A 16,677-nucleotide genomic window follows, 5' to 3' on the forward strand; every position below is an offset into this window, starting at 1 on the left:
CTTCACGGGTCTTGAACCCCGCCCCCGTACATGGAGATCGTAGATGGTGGATGTCGGTCACCGCCGTAGAATAGCTTTAGGGTCGGGTTTATTTTATTTTTCTTTCCTACAAAAGTTCAAAATGTAATGACAATCTGCCGTGTTTGCATTAATCTCTTCCAATGTATATGAACTTTCACAATAATAGTAAGATATTTTGTAAGAGTATATGGAATGGTGATTCTTTTTTGTGTGTATAAACTTAGAAGGTTTAACCCAAGACAAAGCTAACATAGTACGTCCACTGCACATTCATGCATTTCACATCTTTCTACATCTACGGGAACCTACGAAAGGGTTAACGTAAATTGCCTCTCTCTCTCCTCCATGATTTTCATGGTGGTGGGCCCCTCCTGTCGGTGTCAAAACCGGAAGATCTCGGGTAGGGGGTCCCGAACTATGCGTCTAAGGATCAAAGGTAACAGGAGACAGGGACACGATGTGTACCCAGGTTCGGGCCCTCTTGATGGAGGTAATACCCAACGTCCTGCTTGATTGATTTTAATGAGTATAGGGGTTACAAGAGTTGATCTACCATGAGATCATAATGGCTAAACCTGAGGTGTCTAGCCTGTATGATTATGATTGCCTCTTATGGACTAAACCCTCCGGTTTATATAGACACTAGAGGGGGCTAGGGTTGTACAAAGTCGGTTTACAGAGAAAGGAATCTTCATATCCGAACACCAAGCTTGCCATCCACGCAAAGGAGAGTCCCATCCAGACACGGGGGAAAGTCTTCTACCTTGTCCGGCCCATGTTGCATAGCCCGGGCGCACGAGGACCCCCTTATCCAGGACTCCCTCAGTAGCCCCTGAACCAGGCTTCAATAACGATGTGTCCCGCGCACATATTGTCTTCGGCATTGCAAGGCGGGTTCCTCCTCCGAATACTTTAAAGTAGTTGATGAACAAGAACGATGTCCGGATCTATTTAAGAGGTTAACCCTCCAACCATAAAAGCATAATACTTAAAATAAGATACATTCATTGACAACTTTTTCCAGCGAAACATCATGCTTAGCTCTGCTATCATTTCAAACCGTTTTTGGGCTTCCTGCCTGGCGTTTTAACGTGCAACTCCGATCGACACGTCTTGTCAAAGCAAAGATCGTGTCCCCTTATTGTGGGATTCTCATCAATACGAGTTTTAGTAAGCTAACCGTGCTGTTCGCATGACCCCTTGGGAACAGGCGAGTTTTAAGGCTCAAGGGAGGGGGATGCTTGATATTCGCAGTCCATATAAGTGGATAGAATCCAACTCTTCCGTCCCATGCCTCATTCTCTCTTTGCCTCCCCATCCTTGAGCTCCAGCACCCAAGTTCCAAGATTTTCTCCCCTCCGCAACTCCTCCAACCATGGCCGGCTCTCAGGGCCTCCGTCACGGAGGAGAACATCATGGAGCTGCGGGAGGCGCATGTCATCCCCACTCCGGAGCCCAGCAAGAGGGTGGTGTTCATCCCCCACTTCCTCCGCGGACTCGGATTCGCCCTCCACCCCTTTGTGAGGGGTCTGACGTTCTACTACGGGCTAGATTTTCACGATCTGGCCCCAAATTCATTCCTCCACATCTCAGCGTTCATCATCGTGTGCAAGGCCTTCTTCCGCGTCCCTCCACACTTCGGCTTATGGCTCAAGATTTTCAACGTGAAGCCGAAGGTTGTCGATGGGAAACAGGCGGACTATGGTGGCGCCATGGTGAGCAAGCTCCCCAAAGTAAACTGGCCAAAGGGAGTCTTTGTGGACACCGTCAGGATATGGTAACAGGAATGGTTCTATATCACAGAACCCCGCGGCCCTAAGTGGGTAGCCGCTCCACCCTTCAGATCCGGACTGCTTCTTAGGCTCACATCCTGGACCGACAAAGGTCCGGACTGGGGGTCGGTCAATGAGGTGTTGCTGCTACAGAAACGCGTCCAAGGCATGATAGCGAAGGACATTACCCTCATTAATGTGATCCAAGTGATGTTGATCAGACGAGCACTTCCCTGCCAGCAGCGGCCCCTCAAGATGTGGGAGTTCAATTCGGAAGGGCCGCGGACCCTACAATGGTTCTACAGCACAACTCATAAGGTGATCTGGAAGCTGCTTTTTCAGAAGCAGTAGTCGTGGCCAAAGTCATCGGACGACACCGGCCTCGACTGCAATCATCCAGCCTCCGAGGTAAATTCTAAAACCTATGAACACCAATTGGTGCATCCATCCGAAGGAGAAGTATTGAGTAGTCCATCTCCAAACAAGTCTGGACCAAGAAGGCGGAGCAGATCCGGTGTCCGGCTCCACTCCCCGAAAACCCAGCTGATCCTCTACTAATGAGGATGCTGGTCCCGGCGCCATACCAGGCAACGGTAAAGAAGGTAAAGAAGAAGAAGAAGAAGAAGAAGAAGAAAGAGGAGGGTGCTTCAGCTGCACTGTCCGGAGAAGCTGATGCCCAGTCCTCTCACGAGGGCGAGGACGACGAGGAGGAGGAGGAAGAAGAAGATCTTCCCTGCAAGGGAAAGAAGAGGGCGGCCTCCGAAGACCTGTAGGTCGAAGCATCCAAGAGGGACAAGATTACCATGTCTGATGGATCGAAATCAGACGCCGAGGCCATCCCGAAGCACCGTCGCTGGACCAAGCCCCAAGCCTACTTGTAAGTAGTCCGGGATTTTTTCACATACATCCAATCTCTATGGAGTCTGATGATAACTCTAAGTTCTATTTTTTTAGTCTGGCCTGCTGTCTCCCCCAGCAATCCTCATCCTCGGGGGATCTGCCGCCGGAGATGGTGGAGAGCGAATCGCCTCCACTAACTTCCCCACCGCCCAGGGCAGATGACACCGAGGTGTCATCGCATAGGCCCTCCCCAGACCTCGAAGAGATGTGGGGGGGGGCGACTTAACGGCGCCGGAGGGCAACACCTCGGCTGCCGAAGGACTGGGGGTACGGCCCCTACAAAGGCCGGTGACAAGGGGCCTGGTCAATCCGTCCCACAGCCGAATACTACTCCGGAGACCCATACGGCTCCGGAGTCTAGTGAGCGACCCCTGCAGGGGAAGGGGAGTGGCGTCCTTTGTTAATCCAAAGGCGCCGAATACCACGGAGGACACACTGCAAAGTGCATCCGCCTTGAATGAGCACTGCATCCTGATGGGTACGGTGGCTGAGAAGATTCAGTCTGCCAAGAACGGGCTGAATGAAGCCTTCTCCAGCTTGCTAGCAGGCTTTGAGGTACGCAATGTAATATTTTTGATCATTTTTAGGAGAAATGTGTGTGTATATAGATAGTAGCCCCTGAGACTCTGTTCGGTTCTTTGAAAGAAAAGTGACCAGAGGATCAATAGTTAGTTGTCAGGTGGTAACATGCAATTTTATTTGGATTAAAATAGGCCTCCCTGTTAGCGGCAACTGCCCAATCAGCGGAAATTTCCCAGAGAGAAACTAGAGCGAGCTGATGAGAACCTAGTCCTTGTTAACAAGCGGCTCAACCAAGCTCAAGGTATGAGATACTCTTATGTTATGCATGTTTATGTCTGTATTCTGTGGGATTTATAGAGCTGCAATGTGTGTGTTTGTGGAGATGGTGCTACCGCAGTTGAAACCATCAGGGGTGAGCTTACCCAAGCCAAGGAGCAAGCTAGGGTAAGCAAGGCGGCCGCTGATAAAGCGGCTGCAGACTTAACGGCCGAACAGGCCGCTTGGCGCCGTTTTGAGGAATGGGTGACCGAGGTGAAGCAGAAGCTCAATGACACCGCCCATAAGTGCGAGTCCTTAGAACAGGAAAATAAGGTGAAGGGGACCGAACTCGCCAAGGCGCTTCAAGATGCCAAGGAAGCGCGGTCCAAGTCGCGCGCGTGCGCGAGGAAATCCATCAAGCCGGACAGATAGCGGCAGGTAAGCCCTTTCCTTTACGGGCTAAATTTGGGGATCGGGGGTATGCCTTGATTAATCGACTATGGAGTTCTCCAGACGCATATGCGGATCTGCCGAAGAGTGCTGCAGACGCCGCCCAATTCTTCCGGGCCCAGGAGGAGTACGCAGCGGAGAAGCTTTTCTGGTCACAGTTTGCGGGGCAGGAGCATCCCGCACTGCTAAATAACCAGATGGCACAATGGGCGGAGCTGCATAAGATGTCCAGCGCGGCCATGAAGGACGTCATAGTCCGGTTGTGGCCGACCGAAGCCATTCCGGACAGCTACTTCGTCCTTGTGCGGCATCTCGTCGATGCGCTGCCCCGAATCGATGCCATCAAGAGGTGGTCTTGCATAGAAGGAGCGCGGATGGCCTTAGCCCGTGTGAAGATGCACTGGGCGAAGACGAAGGCCGAAAAGGTGGCAGTTGAGGGCCCACCCGAAAGCAAGGACCATCGCACACCGGAGCACTATTTTGAGGACGTACTAAAAGGTTCCCGCCTTGTAGAAGTCCAATGCCCAAAGGATGTAGTGTTCGAGTGAACGAGTCCGAACTATTCGGGAGTTTATATTATGAACTAAGGCTTTTATAATATATTCATGCCTTTATGAAGGGTTTTATCCTCCTGTGTGGCCGTTTTTATATATGAGAGTTCCTATTCGTCGGCTTCAACCCCCATGTAGATACTACTTGGGTGTTCGGAATTGCGCATGACTACACTTATCCCAACGTCTTGGTACATGAAGGAGGTGTCAGTGCGGTGAACCAGGCAATCAGACTATGCGGTTTTATTGCTCTCACTTAGCCATAGGAGTTTGACGATGGGTCTACAAAGTAGCCCCTCGTGTGTACGCAGCTATCCCAATGCGGATGCATTGCATATGTGACCGGAAATTAGTCCTTCGTGCAATTCGCAAAAAAAACGCTAAAGATTTTAATAGGTCGTCGAGTGGCTGACCAGCTCTTGCCGCATCATGACAGTCAGTTTTTAGCTTTCTCTACTGAGGTGCTTAACCGGACAAACCGGAAACACTATCATAGTAGTTCTCCCTTTACTACCCTAGCCGATCAGACGGAACGTAAGGTAGCAAACACAGGAGCCGGGCAGCCCAACTATTGAGCAAAGACATGATTCGGAGCCGATGAATATAGTGCCGAGCACGGGACACCGAATTGTGCTATAAAGCTGTTCGGACTTTTTGTTTGGCAACACATGTGTTGCCATATAGAGCCCCTGGCAATTTGTGCCAAGGTGTGTGCATGAGACAACTAAAGAGACAGAATAAAGTCTATAAGTAAAGACGACACCGAAGAAGAATTTGGTTTACTGGAATCTGGTTGATACGTCAAAACCTAATCTGACAGAGGGTACAATAATCACCAAGGGCATTTTACATGTCGGGGGTCTAAGGCTAAGGGAAAAGGCTTTATACATGTTCTTGAGTGAAGTTGTGATCTATGAAGTCCTTTGCACCTTCCTGCCGCACGTCTGCGTTGCTTTCACCTGAGTAAGAAAAGATTCCTTGAGAGGAATGGATTTCAACTATTTCTATGGAACCGGGCTCGGAGAGAGTCCTTATGAGTTCGTAGGATGAGCAGGTTTTGATGCACCTGTGGTAAAAGATAGAAAATAATTAAAGAAAAGGGGAAGACCGTATAGGGTCAAGCCATACTACAGGCATGTTCCTATTGTGCCTCCGCTGATGCCCAAGGTACTTTAAGTGTGTAATTATGCATGCGCGGTACGGCTTTCGTGGATATACATGGCGAACGATGGAGGCAAAGCTGCTAATCTAGCTCTTGAATTGTCGAGCTGTTAGCATGCGGAATTGGCCAGCCTTGTGTAATAGAGTCCGGCGGCTTAATAGCCGATGAGGTGTGCGGCTTGACAGGGCCGCTTTGTACTTCAGCCGCAATGGCCATGGTATGCTCCTCAGTACGGAGGGAGCGTTCCGTGTTTTTGTTGATTGTAATGATGCCACGTGGACTGGACATCTTAAGCTTTAGATAGGCATAGTGCGGGACCGCGTTAAAGCGGGCGAAAGCGGTTCGTCTGAGTAGTGTGTGATAGCCACTGTGGAGCAGGACGATATCGAAGGTCAAGTCTTCGCTTCGGAAGTTGTCCGGTGAACCGAAGACAACTTCCAGCGTGATTGAGCCCGTGCAGCGGGCCTCTATACTAGGTATTACTCCTTTAAAGGTAGTTTTAGTGGGCTTTATTCTTGACGGATCGATGCCCATTTTGCGGACAATGTCTTAATAAAGTAGATTGAGACTGTTGTCGCCGTCCATGAGGACTCGCGTGAGATGGAATCCATCGATGAGTGGATCAAGGACTAGAGCTGCTGAACATCCATCACGGATACTGGTTGTGTGGTCCTTTCGATCAAAGGTGATCGGGCAAGCCGACCATGGGTTGAATTTTGGGGTGACCGACTCTATGGCGTAGACGTCCCGTAATGCGCGCTTGCGCTCCCTCTTAGGGATATGTATGACATATATCATATTCACTGTTTTTACCTTATGGGGAAATTGCTTCTGTCCCCCATGTTAGGTTGATGAGGCTCTTGGTCATCGTTGTCGCTGGGTGACCCTTTCCCCTTGTGTTCGGCGTTGATTTTGCCGGCCTGTTTAAAGACCAAACAATTTCTGTTGGTGTGATTGGCGGGTTTATCGGGGGTGCCATGAATCTGGCAAGGCCGATCAAGTACTCGGTGTAAACTAGATGGGCCATCTCTGTTTGACTTGAATGGCTTCTTCCGTTGAATGGTTTTGGAACCACTGAATCCGGCGTTGACTGCCGTGTCTTGGGTCCCCTTCACTATTGTTTTGATGCTTGTGCTTGTTGCATCGTGGCTTGTCATTTCCGTCCAGGGGTTCAAAGGTGCCAGGGTTGCTGGTGCTATTGCTTCTACAAGCAAGCCAGCTATCCTCTCCCTCGCAAAAGCGGGTCATAAGTGCGGTAAGGGCTGCCATGGACTTCTGCTTTTCTTGGTCGAGGTGTCGGGCGAGCCACTCATCTCGGACGCTATGTTTGAAGGCCACGAGGGCTTTGGCGTCCGGACAATCCACAATTTGGTTCTTTTTTATTAAGAACCTGGTCCAGAGCTGTCGGGCTGATTCTCCGGGTTGCTAGATTAAGATCATCGGCATCTGGGGGCCGAACATAGGTACCTTGGAAGTTATCTCTAACTGCGTCCTCCAAGTCTTCCCAGCTACCAATAGAGTTTTCTGGTAGGCTGTTCAGCCAGTGCTGTGCTGGCCTATTGAGTTTTAGGTGGAGGTACTTGATGGCATGTAGATCATCACCACGTGCCATGTGAATGTGGAGAAGAAAATCTTCAATCCATACTGCAGGATCTATTGTGCCATCATGTGATTCGATGTTCACGGGTTTAAACCCTTCTGGGAACTGGTACTCCATTACCTCATCGGTGAAGCATAGGGGGTGTGCAGCGCCTCAGTACCGGGCAACGTCATGGTGCAGTTTAGATGAAGTCCGTATGCGGTTTTCGGCCCTGGTGGGGTTGTGTTTGTCGCGCCTCGCCTAATGGTCGTCTTCTCGCGCTTGGGCATGTCCCCTCGATCCGTAGATTGACCTGGTCTGGCCGGCTCTGTTGTCCAGCTCCTGGCATAGGTGATAAGTGTATCCCTGAGCTGTTGTTTCTCTCCTTTTATGATGAGGTGGCACGGGCTGCTGTTCGGCTTGAGTTGTCGTTCTGTCCCGGCCACATGGTGGTCGGTCAGGTCCGTCAGCTGTGTTACGCGCGGGTGGTATGGGCTCCAACACCTCATTGTCAAATTGGGGTAGTAGTTTACGCTTCGGGTAACTCTTTGTTGGGCGTTGGAGGCCATATTCTTCGGCTGCCAGGACATTAGTCCATCTGTCGTTGAGCAGATCTTGGTCAGCTTGAAGCTGTTGCTGCTTTTTCTTTAGGCTTCTTGCAGTGGCTATTAGCCGGCGCTTAAAGCGCTCTTGTTCGAGAGGTTCCTCTGGCACGATGAAATCTTCGTTGCCAAGGCTCACCTCGTCCTCGGAGAGTGGTATATAGTTGCTATCCTCTGAGTCTTCATTCCTTGCTTGATCGTCGTGGTCAATTTTCCCGTCCTCCCGATCATCCTGTTCGGATGTTGGTTCGGTGGTATCTTCTTGGTCTTCGGCATTCTCCGCAGTGTCATCGTCTCCGGTGCTGGTATTGCTGTCTTTTCCGCGATGCAATTTAGAGCAGCGTTGCTGACATCGGCGCTTTGGTGGTATCTCAGGAGGTTTGTCCTCGACTGGATCCTTTTCATCATCGCCGTCGCCTTCTTTAGGTATGCCCACCATGTACACGTCGTATGAGGAAGTGGTCGTCCAGTGTCCGGTGAACAACGGGTTTTTGACCTACTCCTCTCTGGCATCATCGTCCATACCGTCGATGTCTTCGGAGGTGTAGTCGAGCATGTCGGTTAGATCATCTACAGTGTCTATGAAGTGGGTGGTGGGTGGGAAGTAAAATTCCCTATTTTCAGCCCCTAGTCCGGGTTGGGCGTCATTCAGAAGCAGTTCCTCTATGATGGCGAGTGACCGCATTAAGTCCAAAGCCTCGTTTAAGAGCGAGGTTTGGATGGGGACATAAGTTCCCGGGGCAAGCTTGCATGACGCGGACATCGAGGGTTCGTAGCTAGTGTCCGGAGAAGAGTCCGGCCTTGAGATGACCACCGGTGACACTATTCTCTCCGATTCTCTAGTGTTGAGATCTATGGCCGTAGAGGGTCCGGCGGGCTCTAGACTCCCGCCTTTGGACCTGGTGACGCGCTCCGGATCTAAGGCCGGAGCGGTGGTTGGGGCCGCGAATCCTTGGAAGATCAAGTCTCCTCGGATATCGGCGACAAAGTTCAGATATTCAAAACTGATCCAGTGACCATGGGCGCAGCTGTTGATCTGCTCTAGGTGGCCAACCGAGTTGGCACGTAGTGCGAAGCCACCGAATACAAAGATCTGGCTGGGGAGAAAAATCTCCTTCACGGCAGCATTGTTGTAGATGATCGATGGAGCCATCGATCCTTTCGACGATGGCATAGTGGAACTCTCAATGAAAGCACCAATGTCGGTGTCAAAACCGGCAGATCTCGAGTAGGGGGTCCCGAACTGTGCGTCTAAGGATCAAAGGTAACAGGAGACATGGACACGGTGTTTTCCCAGGTTTGGGCCCTCTAGATGGAGGTAATACCCTATGTCCTGCTTGATTGACTTTGATGAGTATAGGGGTTACAAGAGTTGATCTACCACGAGATCGTAATGACTAAACCCTAGATGTCTAGCTTGTGTGATTATGATTACCTCTTATTGGCTAAACCTTCCGGTTTATATAGACACCGGAGGGGGCTAGGGTTGTACAAAGTCGGTTTACAGAGAAAGGAATCTTCATATCCGAACGCCAAGCTTGCCATCCACGCAATGGAGAGGCCCATCCGGACACGGGGGAAGTCTTCTACCTTGTATCTTCGCGGTCCATTAGTCTGACCCATGTTGCATAGCCCGGACACTCGAGGAACCCCTTATCCAGGACTCCCTCACCTCCCTTCCCCAATCTAAAATCAACAGCTCACATGTTTCACATTATGTTAATTATGTAACTGGGATTATGTAGGTGTAGCATTACTCATCCTAAAAAACCCAACTAAGACAACCTCCCAGCATATCACGCGGGAAAAGACCCGGCCGTGCCATTTTAGTCGGGATTACCGGATTATTAGTAGTAGTATCGATGGATTGCATGAAGCACCAAGTTTTTTTTTGAGGGGGCGAAGCACCAAGTTTAAAAGGAAAAAAAGGCGGTACACTCACAGCACCCCTGTCGCGGTCGCATTGCACCCCACACACGTTCGGTCCTGCACGCGGCTCATGCAAACAAAAAGCGCTTCGGCTTGCCTCTTCATTGACACGTGGGACTGCACTTGGAGAAACCGATCATGCGCTAAACTCCCCCCCCCAAATTGCCCCCCCCCACAAATCCCAAATTCATCCGCCGTTTGCCCAACTACCCAATAATATTCCCCAAACCCCTCCTCCGGCCCCCTCCACTCCATTCGCTCCGCCAAAGCTGCCCTCCCCACCTCGCCGATATGTCAGTGCCGCGGCATCGAGGGGACACACGGCGATCCTCTCGCTCCCAGAGTACGCTCTCGTAGACTGCTATCCTCTAGCCGCGCCGCCACTGCTGGCGACGTTCTTGTGGAGACACACGGTGGTCAGTGCCGCCACCGCTGGCGACATTCATGTGAAGACGCATGGCAGTCAGCTTCTCCCACGGTACGTGCATTCTAGACTGAGGCCCTGTGCGTGTCGGTGTAGCACTGAATGTTAGCTGATAGACGTTGTTAATCTCACTGTTTGCCGAAGTAGTTTTTAGTCAATATGCTCTTCTTAAGAAGCTTCCTTGCCCTGTTCTGCACTCAATCTGCTTAGCTGAGATGGCATGCCAAGCCTGATTAGTTGCTAAAATATCCTGCCATATATTTATTGTGACGTAGATTGCCATGGTCTAGTAGCCAATCTGTTAGGTGAAATAGCTCTACACCGTTTTATACTCGATCTTTGTTGCTGAGATGGCCTTTGATACTTCGATGACTGTGTGCTCGGCCTCATTGACTGTTGAAACAGCATGCCATAATTTAGCACTCAAACTGTTTGCTAAATTAGCTTTACGTATATTTTGTTACTTAGATGTGCTTGTCCAAATATCTTGCCATAGGTTTAGACATCGACCTAGGTATTTTTTCTGGACTTCATAAAAAAGCATATATGTTTTTCCTGTAATATCTAGTAGAAGAACAAATTTGTATGTCTAACAGATGGACATGACTTGGATAACTTCTGCTCGAAGATTCTTCGCTGCATATGTCGAGGGGGTTGAAAACTTCATGAACTTTATCAAATCTGAGTACAGTGGTCCGAAATCAGATGTGCTCTGCCCGTGTAGCAGTTGTATGAATTCAGTTACAAGACCCCAGTCAACTGTGCAAAATCATCTACACTTGTATGGGATGTCGGTCACATATACTAGGTGGTTTCATCATGGTGAAGTTGTGAATATCAATGTTACTAACTATGCTCAGGTGGAAGAGGAGGAGGAGGTGGTGGTGGCGGAGCTAATGAGTTTGACCAACATTGAAACAATGCTACAAAATGCTCGTGCATTTCGTGAACTTTCACCTGTAGAAGAAAAACGGTGGGCCGGCATGTTGGAACAATGCAATGTGGCTGTCACCCTAGGAAATAAGTTGTCAGTATTCTCAGCTATGGTCACCTTTCTTCAGGTGAAGACATCTGAGCGGATGACCAAAAAATGATTCGATGCGATGTTGGCTGCTTTCCGCAAATCTTTCCCAGATGCGTCTGAGCTTCCACACACCTACAGTAAATGAAGAATTTCCTTCGTGTAGTTGGAATTGGATATGATATGATCCATGTTTGTAAGAATAGTTGTGTTCTGTTTCGGAAGGATTATGCCAACTTAAGTGAATGCCCAAAATGCAAATCATAAAAATGGAAAGATGGCGATGTTGTGAAGAGGATTCCTCATAATGTTCTGAGACATTTTCCCATTATACCAAGATTGCAGAGGTTGTTTCATGATGCTGAAACAAGAGAGCGTGTACTGTGACATTCTAGGAACCAGGAGTAAGGAGATCAGAATGTAATGAGCCATCCATCTCATGGTAGTAACTGGACAAGCTTCAATCAGAAACACAAAAAGTTTGTTGTTGACCCGAGAAACATTATACTTGGCTTAGCTTCAGTTGGATTTAACCAATTTTGCCACCAGAGCGCCACATATAGCATGTGGCCAGTGCTTGTTATCCCTTACAACATGCCCCCAAATGTTTGCACCAAAGAATCAAACTACATGATGGCCTTGCTCATCCCAGGTCCAAAAAGTCCTGGAAAGGATTTTGATTTATTCATGGAGCCTCTTGTGGAGGAACTCCTACAGCTATGGAGGGGTGTTCTCACTCGAGACATATATAGCAGCCCACTAGTTGATTTCTTTCTGCGTGCTGTTATAATTTGGTGCATCCATGATTATCTGGCTTTGGGCCTGATACGTGTGACACCGTCGATTCAATCGTACACTAATCATACACGCAAATGTGTACGATCAAGATCAAGGACTCACGGGAAGATATCACAACACAACTCTAGACACAAATTAAAATAGTACAAGCTTTATATTACAAGCCAGGGGCCTCGAGGGCTCGAATACATAAGCTTGAAAACACAAGAGTCAGCGGAAGCAACAATATCTGAGTACAGACATAAGTTAAACAAGTTTTGCCTTAAGAAGGCTAGGACAAAAGAAACATTGATCGAAAAGGCAAGGCCTCCTGCCTAGGAGCCTCCTAACTACTTCAAGTCGTCAGCAGCCGTCATGTAGTGGTAGTCACCCTCGGGGTAGCAGTAGTCATCAGTGGTGTCGTCTGGCTCCTGGGATCCGTCATCTGGTCGCAACAAACGGGTATGGGGGAAAAGAGGGAGCAAAGCAGCCGTGAGTACTCATCCAAAGTACTCGCAAGACTTACATCAGATATAAACTAAGTATGCATCTGTATCAAAGGAAAATGGTTTGTATCTATGGACTAAACTGCAGAATGCCAGAAAAGAAGTGAAAGGCTAGCCTATCGAAGACTAGCATCTTCACGCATCTTCAAGCATCTTGCAGCATATAGAAGAGTACAGATCAACATAATGTAAAGTAGTAGTAGTGTTATCAACCTCGGCCAGAGATCCTTTCTCGACTCCCTGCGAGAAAGCAATCCCAGAGCCATACTATCCAAGTGTCAACACATTCCAATTCTCATCACCATCCAGTTCTCATCACAAGTATCCAGTTCTAATTGTATCGATCGGGATACAACTCCAAGTGTCCGTTACCGTAGGACAGGCTATCGATAGATGTTTTCTTCCCTGCAAGAGTGCACCAACTTACCCACCACGCTCGATTAACTCTGGCCGGACACACTTTCCTGGGTCATGCCTGACCTCGGCCAAACAATACGCCGCAACCCGACCTAGGCTTAATAGAGAGGCCAGCACACCGGACTAAACCTATGCCCCCAAGGGTCATGGGCCATCACCCCGGGAACTCCTACACGTTGCGTGGGCGGCCGGTGAGCAGACCTAGCTACCTCCTTCAACAAGGCAGGAGCTTATGCAGTCCAACCCGGCGTGCGCCGCTCAGTCGCTGACGTCTATTAAGCCTCGGCTGATGTATACGACACAAAACGCCCATACTATGCCCACGTGATTGTTAGTGCTATCAGGCCAAAGGCCCCTCAGATCATATATCCAAATCATAGTGGATTAGGAGCACGCAGTAATGAGCAGAGACTCATGATCGATGTGACCCCGTCACCCCGTCTCGAGTACTTGCGGCAAGGGCTAAGAAAGCTCGGCCACGCCTCGTAAGTATCTCGCGGGCTCCCTCCAGGTCAACCCGTCTCCACATCACTCGCTCTTAAGCTCGCGCGGGTACCCCTCAGGGCCAACCCGTCTTTAGTAACATGCCTAAGTGCAAAGTCATAGTAATCATAGTAACTGTGTGTCTAACAACAAGGGGAAAACCCGAGGAATCAGCCCTGGTGAATTCCACTCGATGTTGTCATCAAGGTGAACGTAAGAGGATCCACCCTCGAGGTTCACACTTGAGGGGTTGCACGACAGAGCCGTAACGGAAAGTGGTTAAGGAGGAAATCACCCTCGATGACCTTAACCGTATAGCTACACTACAGAGATCTCATCAGGAGTGATGTATGAGGTTCACCCTCGGCACTCGATAGTAACTTTGTAGTGTCGTTCAACTAGGGGGGGTGATGTGTGGTGTCGGGGCCTGGACATCAATCACGTTGATCGAGTCATTGAACATAAAGCGGGGGAAACTGGGACAAGGTGGGGGTCACTAATGGATCTTTAACCAACCTATGCTAAGCAGATTAGGAAAAGCAGGTAAGGTATGAAAGAAGGTAACAACAACAGGCTATGCATCAGAGTAGGATCATACAGAAAGCAGTAGCAGTCCTAATGCAAGCATGAGAGGGAAAGAAATGGGCGATATCGGAATGCTCAAGGAGGGTTTGCTTGCCTGGTTGCTCTGGCAAGGAGGGGCTGTCGTTGACGTAGTCGATCACAGGGGCAACATCAGTCTCGGGGTCTACCGGAGAGAAGAGGGGGAAGAAACAGTAAATACAGAGCAATCAATGCATCACAAGGCATAACATGACGATGGGCAGAGCTAGGGTTGCCCTAACGTAGTACTACACGTTGCAGACGGAGGGGATAAACATCCAAGGATGAATCCCTGGCGTTAGGCGAATTCTGGACAGATGAAAGAGAGGGGACGGTTCCATGTTCAGCATTCTAGGGGCATGTAACAGGTGAAAGGATCGCACATTTGGATTCGTTGGATTTTTCTAAGCAACTTTCATGTAGAAAACATTTTCATCCGAGCTATGGTTTATTTACTATGAATTTCTAAAGTTTAAAGCCTTTTTTGGAATTATTCAAAATAACAGAACAGGAAATATGACATCAGTATGACATAGGTGTGATGTCAGCAGTCAACAGTCCGGTTGACTGGTCAAAGTTGACCAATGGGGCCACTTGGACCGACATGTTAGCCTCTGTTGGCTTAACAGTGGATTAACTAAACTAACAGGGTCAATTAGGGGAGTGGGCCCCGGGCGTCAATGAGTGTTTTAGGTTAACTAATCATTTTTATTTATAAAATGTTATTAGACTAATATAACAGAGGGGGGCCCACATGTCAGTGGTTGGGGTTGCCCAGTCAGCACGTTGACTAGGTCAACCCAATCAACGGGGACCCCAGGGCCCACTAGTCAGTGACCCAGGGACCGGGCCCAGGTGCGCCACGTCGGCGGCGGCGGGGTTTCGCCGCCGGCGACCAAAACAGCGGCGGGGCTCGCCGGACTTCGCTGCAATCGCGCCACAGGGGGTCATTAGCCGCGGGACTTGGCGTGTTCGGACGAGGAGAGCTCGCCGCGTCGCGTGGTGTGGTCGGCTGGGCTCGCGGCAGGCCGGAACTGTGCCGGCGGCGAGTGGAGGTGGCGGTGGGGTTCGGGCGCAGATGGGGATCGCGCTACGGGGCACGAGGAGAGGTGCGGCTAGGCTCGTTCGGCTGCGGTCGACCTTGCGCATCCAACGGCGGTGGTCGCCGGGCTGGGGTTGATCGGAGCAGGGCGCAGCGTCGACGACAGCGGCGGCCGGAACTCGGCATCGACGGGAAAGACGCTGGTGCGTGCTACGGCCTTCTACGAAGACATGAGCACGGTGATGTGCTCAGACGCCAGCGGCGTGAGCTGTGGCCGCGACGGCAAGGTGAGCGGCGAAGCAAGTTTTCGGCCGACAGCGAATCAGTTGCTAGAGCTCAAAATCGAGCGCGTGGAGTGAGGGGAAGGAGAGAGTACAGGAGGGGTTGCAGATGTGCTAAGCGGGCGCGGGGAAGGCTCGATGACGACAAACGACGACGACGATCCGAGGTGGCCTAGGGGGAATATGAAGTCGCCGTCGTCACTACAGGGGCTCCGAGCTCCAACTTGATGTGGTAGGCGGCGTAGGGGACGGCGGCGGAGCAAACAGGCATGTTGGACGGGCGCGTGGAGGACGGTGGCCACGGCGGCGACAACGAGCGGCGACGCTCGCGTTCGGTGGTGGAGGAGAACGAGCGAGAGAGAGCGAGGGAGAGGAGGGGGAAGAGGATGAGGCGGGGAAAGATCTTGGCAGAAGCCAGGGCGCCGATGCTGGCGTCCTTATCTTCCCCGCGGCGCCTGTAGCGGCGTGGTTGGCGAGGTGGTTTCGGCGGCGACCGTGGGCACGGTCGCACGCACAGTGGGGAGGGGGAAAGATGACAGGGGGGAGTGGGCCGGCTCGGGTGGGTTAGGTGGGCCGGCCCAGGTGTGTTCGGTCCAGGGAGGAGGTGGTTGCTCTTTCTCTCCCCTGACTTTTCCCTTTTCCTTTTATTTTTTATTTTCTTTTTATTTGCTCTGTTTTGCATTTTCTTTTAGTACCAAATGAGTTTTGTTTTGAACAAAACTTGGCACATAAAACTAACATAATACCTTCAGATGGAACAAAAAGTTTGGGGTCAAAAGGAGTTGCCTAATTAATTTTAGAAATTGAAAAGGCCAATTTAAATGCCGCTGGAGCAGTGAATTAATTGCCATGGGCATTTTGGGAATTTAGAAGAGGTTGGTTCCAACATGACAATTACTCATTGATTATTTGCCACACTTTGAACATTTTAGTTTTCATGTTTGGCAAATTGAATTTTTGACATTGAATTTGAGTTTGAACATGAACAGTGATTTGGATCAAGTGAGTATTAGCAATAGTAGTGTGATGACATGGCACCATCAATAGGGGATTACTTTAGCATGACACTGGGTGTGTTACAAATCTCCTCCACTACAAGAAATCTCGTCCTGAGATTTAAGAGGGGAACTAAAGAGTAACTTCGGGAGAAGTGACTCTTATGGGGTTAATTATCTGATGAACAATTCAGGGAATGAAGAAGAAGTATCTCTCGAGTTGAAACTTAATAATACATCGAGAGAATAGTATGAAGGTACAATAGGAAGTTTCAAGCGGATGGACAAACGATTGATACCTGAACCGAGTGTGAGAAAGGGGTTCAGAGCATCAGGAATAGATCATCCCTCGGAAGGTGGCTCGTGACATGATACGAAGCCA

This window comes from Triticum urartu, chromosome 6A (genome assembly GCF_056163025.1).
Source record: "Triticum urartu cultivar PI428250 chromosome 6A, HENAU_Tu73, whole genome shotgun sequence".
Classification (NCBI taxonomy): Eukaryota; Viridiplantae; Streptophyta; class Magnoliopsida; order Poales; family Poaceae; genus Triticum; species Triticum urartu.